Source organism: Neophocaena asiaeorientalis, unplaced genomic scaffold (assembly GCF_003031525.2).
Source record: "Neophocaena asiaeorientalis asiaeorientalis breed wild unplaced genomic scaffold, Neophocaena_asiaeorientalis_V1.1 scaffold764, whole genome shotgun sequence".
NCBI lineage: Eukaryota > Metazoa > Chordata > Mammalia > Artiodactyla > Phocoenidae > Neophocaena > Neophocaena asiaeorientalis.
This window is the reverse complement of record NW_020172150.1, coordinates 129,240-137,217: the sequence shown is the minus strand read 5'-3', so window position 1 is coordinate 137,217 and position 7,978 is coordinate 129,240. Positions and strand designations below refer to the sequence as shown.

The 7,978-nt window shown below is 33.5% G+C and overlaps 1 non-coding gene across 1 annotated transcript; it reads right to left on the bottom strand.

Moving 5' to 3' along the window:
* Positions 1–7,125: 7,125 nt before the first annotated feature.
* Positions 7,126–7,260, bottom strand: LOC112406147 (small nucleolar RNA SNORA70). The gene has a single exon (XR_003004496.1). It is a non-coding gene; the product is annotated as a small nucleolar RNA SNORA70 (small nucleolar RNA).
* Positions 7,261–7,978: the final 718 nt, after the last annotated feature.

The window sequence follows — 7,978 nt, the reverse complement described above, 5'->3', positions numbered from 1 at the left end:
CAGGAACAGGCAAAAAGGAAAGGCCATATGAGCACACAGCAAGAAGGCCACAATCTACGAGCCAGGAAACTGGCTCTCACCAAACACTGAATCTGCCTGCAACTTGAGGGTAACCTCTCAGCCTCCAGAACCGTAAGAAAAAGTGTTTGTTGTTTAAACATCCCAGTCTATGGTATTTTGTTTGAGCCACCCAAACTGACTGAAAACAAATAGATATTGGGAAAGAGAAATAATTAGCATGGAGCTTTGGATTTGTTCCACTACCTCCGCATCATCCTAGACTTTAAAACTCTATTCCTCCTTGATGTTTAATATGGACCCATATAAAGAAAATTTTGTGCCAGTGATATTGTGTAAGGAAACGGTGAGGTAGCATTAAGGCAAACTTTGAAGCATATGTGGAATTACAATTAAAATGGAAAGATAGGACTTCCCTGGTGGTGCAGTGGTTAAGAATCTGCCTGCCAATGAGGGTACACGGGTTCGAGCCCTGGTCTGCGGAGATCCCACATGCCACGGAGCAATTAAGCCCATGTGCCACAACTACTAAGCCTGCAGTCTAGAGCCCACATGCCACAACTACTGAAGTCTGCATGCCTAGAGCCCATGTTCCACAACAAGAGAAGCCACTGCTATAAGCCCACACACCGCAATGAAGAGTAACCCTTGCTCGCGGCAACTAGAGAAAGCCCGCACACAACGAAGACCCAACACAGCCAAAAATAAATAATAAATAAATAAATGAGTAAATAAATAAGTAAATAAAAAGCAGAAAGATAGAAAGGTAATTAAAATAATGTACATTAAAAAATTGGGTTCTGAATATTTATACATGGGAATTAATGTATTCATTGTGAATATTGAGTACATTTAAAATATAAAGAAATAATAAAAACTCTCATTCTGGATGGTGATTACCATTTTCTTTTTGAGTGGAAAGAAGATAGAATTTGATTACCATTTTTTATCTAAACTCTTTCTTTATAATTGTTTTAAAGGTAAAACAATTCACAGAAATAAAAATAGTTGTTATTAGGTAATAAAATACAAGGTGTATTTTAGTCTTCTATTTATATTCTTCCATGTTAAAAAAAATCTAAAATGTGTCTATATTTCTTCTCATATTTCTGTAATTAGAAATGAACAAATCACTTAATTAGGCTTTTAGGCTGCTCACATATCTGGATTTTCTGCTTTCAGGATCACTTATCCTGTTCCTCAAAGTAATATTAGGTTTGAATAGTTCTTAGATATCTGCAACTTGTCTCATTGGTTCCTTGGAGATAGAGACTATGACCATACCTTACTTAACCTTGCTTGTATTTTCAGTGGTTAATTTTCAATAATTGATGAATAAAGGAATGAATAATTACAAACACTTATGTTTTTATTTTTCCAGTCTAAAACCCAGCATTTGTTTCTTGTTGCCCACAGGCTGTAAAGTCCATCACTTCCAAACAGCCTGGACTTCCTTGCTAGATTTCCACTCCATGGTTAAAACTAAATTTTACTCAGATTGTGGTGATTAGTTAATGCTCTGGTATGTTTGTATTTTACTGCTTTGGGGAACATCCTATGTGAGAGTAATGCTAGTGTGTCTCAATAGAGTATTATGGAATGCTCTCAAAATACCAATTAGTAGAAACAAAAATCTCATCTCAATACAGAGACTCTAAATATAGTCCCCCAAAGAAAATTTCTTTCCAGGTGAAGAAAATTGTTACATATATATTTCCAACTGTTCCTAGTCAGTACGACTTAAGAGGAAGTATAGAAATTTTTAGCTAAAGCATGTATCCTGAAGATGCAGAGAAGTTAAAATCTAACAATAGTGCAGAGATTTATATGTGGTCTTTCTGTCTTTCACCATGAACAAAACTGGCTGTTTTCCTTCCAAAAGTGTTCAAGACACTGGTCAGGAAATCTCAACAAGCAGCCTCTAATCTCTTAGTGGAAACTCAATATTCACATCCAGTCCTGTCTGAGACAGATATCCTCAACCACAGTGTAAGGAGCAGCCCAAATCTGACAGCCACATATTTCCATAATTTGTTCAAAAAAGGCAATTTAAAGTTGATTTCCAACTTTGTAAGAATATTAAACCCCACTGAATATCATTTTTTCTTTCTTTTACTTCTTCATATGTCTGTCTGTAAAAGAGGTAAACAGCAGGATTCAATCGCTCAATACTGAAACAATAGGTGTGTACAAGTTGGTATGGGCCAGGAAAAGTAGTCAAGATTACTTATCGCACATATTCATTTCCTTCTTTTATGCTTTTCTCAACCTCAGGCTTCCTTGTTTTTTCCTAAAAATTATCCACTGTTTTTCAGTGTCTGCCTAATGAAACCACCTAACTCTGTGTCCTACCCTTCCTAAAACTAGTCTTTCCAAAATTATCATGTTTTAAATTAAGGCTTAACTATTTATTTAGAGAACAGTATTGATATAATCAATACTAAACTGCTAACATCTCTACAATTAATCTGTGACCTGTTTGAAGAACATCAAAATTTCTAAAGAAAAAAACTTTGCATTATATACAAAGATCCATTAAAAAGTTTGGCATTTTCACACAGCAATACCATTCTACAAATCTGTTAAAAGAATATTTATATAGTTAAAAACTCATGCAAATACGTATAAATATGTAATTCAGTACTGTTTATAATGTTTATATAAGAAATATAATTGTCCAGGAATAGCTAAATATGTTTCAGGACAATGGGACCATGTGCAATTATGAAAAATTATGTAGAATTATGCAGCTATTAATAATTATGTTTATTAATACTTCATGCATACATCAAAATTCACATTTCATCCTTAGGATGTTAAAATTTATTAATTAATAAAGCTATTATAAATATAAACCTTCATATATATGATTATATAAAATTTAGAAAATTTATAATTTCCTAAGTAGTAATGTATTCTGTGAGAGTATGGATTATTTTTTGTACTGATACCAAACTCACTTTTCAACTTTTCTATGAGGAAAATGTATATTTTCATTATATCTTTTTTTTTTTTAATTTATTTATTTATGGCGGTGTTGGGTCTTCGTTTCTGTGCGAGGGCTTTATCTAGTTGTGGTGAGCAGGGGCCACTCTTCATCGCGGTGCATGGGCCTCTCACTGTCGCGGCCTCTCTTGTTGTGGAGCACAGGCTCCAGACGCGCAGGCTCAGTAGTTGTGGCTCACGGGCCCAGCTGCTCCGCGGCATGTGGGATCTTCCTGGACCAGGGCTCGAACCCGTGTCCCCTGCATTGGCAGGCGGATTCTCAACCACTGCACCATCAGGGAAGCCCTATTTTCATTATATCTTAGGATAGAACTTCATTTTGCAAAACAGGAGTATATATTATAATAAAAAGTGTGTACAGTGTAGAAAATGATACACATACATATAAATATCCATAAGATTTTAGCAGATATGCTTCTGTATATTTTATACATAGATGCAAATGTAACTAACAAAATTAGAACATAGTGAATGCTATTTTATATTCAGCTTTATTAGCCTAGGTTTATTAAAATTTCCCACATATCATTAAAAATTATACTCTAAAGACTTAAGTACTTTACATAGTAAAGTTTGAACACCAATGGACTAGTAGGTTTCCAATAAACATTTGTTGATTAAAAAAAAAAATGTTTCTCAAGTTCCCAAGTGGTATTGATGAAGTAAAGGACATGTTAACTTTCAGGGCTCTTGTTTTCTGTTATGCTCTTAACACTAGGAAATATTAAATAATTTTGGTTTTAACTAGTCACGCCTGAAATTTCCTGCTTGTCTGGCCAAGTGTCACCACAGATAATATCATAAAAACAGCTACACTAACAAAAGGAACACATAGTAACATTTTGTTTTTAATTTGACAGATAAAATGCTAGTTACTTATGGTTTTAAGTTATATTTATTTCATTAGATGTAAATTTGGATTTTTTTCACTTGTGTTATTAACCCTCTATTTTTTATTTGGTGAATTTCCTTCTCATATCTCTTACTAATTTTATATTAGAATTTACAATTTTTATATTAATTTTTAAAGATTCTTTAGTGAGTGGAAACTAGTTTGGAGATATATATATATATATCTCCCCATAGTCATGCCTTTTACAGAATGTCGTAAATTTGGGATCATACAGTATGTGTCCTTTTTCAGATTGGCTATTTTTTTCACTTAGTAATATGCTTTTAAGTTTCCTCCATATTGTTTCATGGGTTTGATAACTCATTTCTTTTAAGTGCTGAAAATGTTCCATTGTCTGGATGAGCCACATTTTATTTACCCATTCCTCTACTGAAGAACTTCTTGGCTTCTTTCAAGTTTTGACAGTTATGAAGAAAATAGCTTAAACATCCATGTGTAGGTTTTGTGTGGACATAATTTTGCCACTCTTTTGGCCAAATACCTAGGAATGCTATTGCTGGATCATATGGTAAAAGTATGTTTAGTTTTGTAACAAACTGCCAGACTGTCTTCCAAAGTGGCTGTACAATTTTCTCTTCCCCCCCAGCAACAAATGAGATTTCCAATTGTTCCATATCCTTGCAGAATTTGCAGTTGTCAGTGTTATGGATTTTTGCTACTCTGGTAAGTATACAGTGGCATCTCATTGTTATTTAAATTTGCATTTTCCTGATACAGTATGTTGTGGAACATCTTCTCAATTGCTTTTTTGCCCTGCATATATCTTTCTTGGTAGGATGTCTGTTAAGGTCTTTGGTCCATTTTTTAATTGCTTTTTGTTGTTGTTTGTTTCCTTACTGTTGAGTTTTAAGGGTTCTTTGTACATGTTTGGTAACAGTCCTTTATTAGATATGCCTTTAACAAATATTTTCTCCCTATCTGAGGCTTGTCTTATTCTCTTTCACAGAATGTAAGTTTTAAATTTTAATGAATTCCAGTTTATCAATTATTTATTTCATGGATCATGCCTTTGTTGTTTTATCTAAAAAGTGATCATCATACCAAAGCTTATTTAGGTTTTCTCCTATGTTACCTTCAAAGAGTTTTATAGATTTATGTCTTATATGTCAGTCTGTGATCCATTTTGAGTTAAGTTTTGTGAAGGGTGTAAGATCTGAGTCTAGATTCTTTTTTATTTTTTTTTTAATGTAGATGTCCAGTTGTTCCAGCACCATTTGTTTAAAAGACTATCTTTGCTCCATTTTATTACCTTTGCTCATTTGTCAAAGACCAGTTGACTTAAATATTTACTGGGTTTATTTCTGGGCCTCCTATTCTGTTCCATTCATCTGTCTATTCATTCATCAATACCACACTGTCTTGATTACTGCAGCACTATAGAATTCTTGAAGTAGGGTAGTGTCAGTTCTCCAACTTCGCTCTTCTCCTTCATCATTGTCAGGTTCTTTTGCCTCTCCATATAAACTCTATCAGTTTGTTGATATCAACAATATAACTTGCAGAATTTTGATTAGAATTATGTTAAATCTATAGATCAGGTTGGGAAGAACTGACATCTTGACAATATTGATTTTTCCTATCCATGAACATGGAATATCTATCCATTTATTTAGTTTTTCTCTAATTTCATTTATCAGAGTTTTTCAGTTTTCATCACACAGATCTTGTACATGTTTTGCTGACTTATACCTAGGTATTACATATTTTTGTGTGCTAATATAAATGGTGTTGTGTATTTAATTTCAAATTTCACTTGTTTATTCATTGGATATAGGGGAGCCATTGACTTGTATATATTAACCTGGTATAAATATATTTTTAAAATTTGTCTTGAAATTTCTACTTTGATCCATGTCTTATTTAGAAGTATGATGTTTAGTCTCTATGTGTTTTAGTTGGGATTTTCCAGTTATCTTTCTATTATTTGATCTCTAGTTTAATTCCTTTGTAGTCTGAGAGCAGTTGTATGATATCTACCCTCTTATATTTGTTAGAGTGTTTTATGGTCCAGTGTGTGGTCTGTCGTGGTGAATGTCCCATGTGAGCTTGAAAAGAGTTGTGTATTTCACTGTTGTTGAGTGAAATACTTTACAGACATCAGTTGTATACAGTTGATAGTGTTATTTGGTTCAACTAGGTCTTTACTGACTTTCTGCCTCCTACATCTGCTCATTGGTGAAAGAGGAGTGTTGAAAGCTCTAACTTAAATAGTGGATTTATTTATTTCTCTTTGCTGTTCTAATAGTTTTTCTTCATGTATTTTGATGCTGTATTGTTAGATGCATAAGAATTGTTATGTCTTCTTGGAGAATAAACCCCTTTTTCAGTATGTAATACCACCTCTTTTCCCCAATAACATTTTGACCTATGGTTTCTACTTTATTCTGAAATTAAGATAGCTACTCTAGCTTTTCTCTTTTTCTGATTAGTGTTAACATGGTATATCTTTATTCATGTGTTTACTTGTAATTAATATGTGCCTTTATATTTAAATTGGGTTTGTTGTAGATGGGTCTTGTTTTTTGATCCAAGCTAACAATTTGCATCATTTAATTGGTCCATTTATACCACTGACATTCTGAGTGATTTTGTTGTAATTAGCATCGATTATATCTGTTCCTGTACTCTATTTTTGCCCTTACTTTTGCTACTATTTTTGACTTCCATTCTTTTTCTGCCTTTTGTGGGTTTAAAAGAGCATTAAATATGATTACATTTTTTCTCCTTAACATATCAGTTATACTTTTTGTTGTTATTGTTGTTGTTTTTCTTTTTGGACAGGAAGTAGGATTTATTGGTGAGTAAACACAGGGCAGTGCTGAAACTCTTATGAGTGCAAGTCTCACCATTTGTCCAGGGGTTATTGTTAGAAGTGTATTTTACCCCACAGCCACCTGGGATGAGCTGCTTTTCAGCCACCATGTCTTCAAAATCACCTGCATTAAACTTGATAAAGTCCTACTTCTTGGAGATGTAGAATTCTAGCAGCCAGCTAACTTGAACTTGTCCCTGAATAGGGCCTCAATCACATGCTTCTTGTTCTTCAGTTTGGTGCAGATGGACATTATGATTTGGCCAATGTGGACCTTGGCCTGTCTAGCTCAGGCTTTTAGAAGCCACCACTATATACCTGTCTGGAGCCTATGCCGGGGACAATATGAGGTCATACATGAATGTCTACTAGAATGGGCTGTCTCCATGTCACTCTGGGCAACCCATATGAGCAACAGTTTACATACATTACCAAATAGGCTACTACTTGCAGCCATTAGACACCAGGACCCCCATGAGGAAAAAAGCATGGTCTGCTTAACTGGCTGCAGTTTTTTGTTGTTGTTTTTTTGTTTTTAAACTTTTTTTTTAGTGTTTGTCCTAGAGTTTGCAATATACATATTCAGCTAATCTAAGTCCACTTTCAAATAATTCTATACACATCTCAGGCAGTGTGAATACCTTATGATAACAAAATAATCCCAGTTTCTCCATCCTGTCCCTTGCCTCATTGCTGTCATTCATTTCACATATATTTACATAAGCATACATATATGTAATATATGTATAAAATATAAACATGTATAATCAAATACATTCTTGATATTATTATACTTAACAAAGTCTTGTATAATCAATTAATAATATGAAAAATAACTGTTTTTATTTTAACTTTACTTATTCAATCTTTGGTGCTATTCCTTTCTTTACACTGATCCAAGTTTCTGACCCATGTTATTTTCTTTCTCTCTAAAACACCTTTTATAACATTTTTTGCAGCTTAAGTCTACTGGCAATAAATTCCCTCGATTTTGTTTGTCTGCAAAAGTTTTTATTTCTCCTGCAATTTTGAAGGAAAATTTCATAGGGTACAACATTGTACATTGGTGGGTTTTTTTTTCTTCTAATACTTTATTTCAGTACACTCTTCTTGTTCACAGTTTCTGAGGAAATGTCAAATGCAATTCTTGTATTTGTTCCTTTGTAGATAAGGTGTTTATTTTTCCCATCTGGTGTCTTTTGGTAATTTTTTTTTTTTTTTTTTTTTTT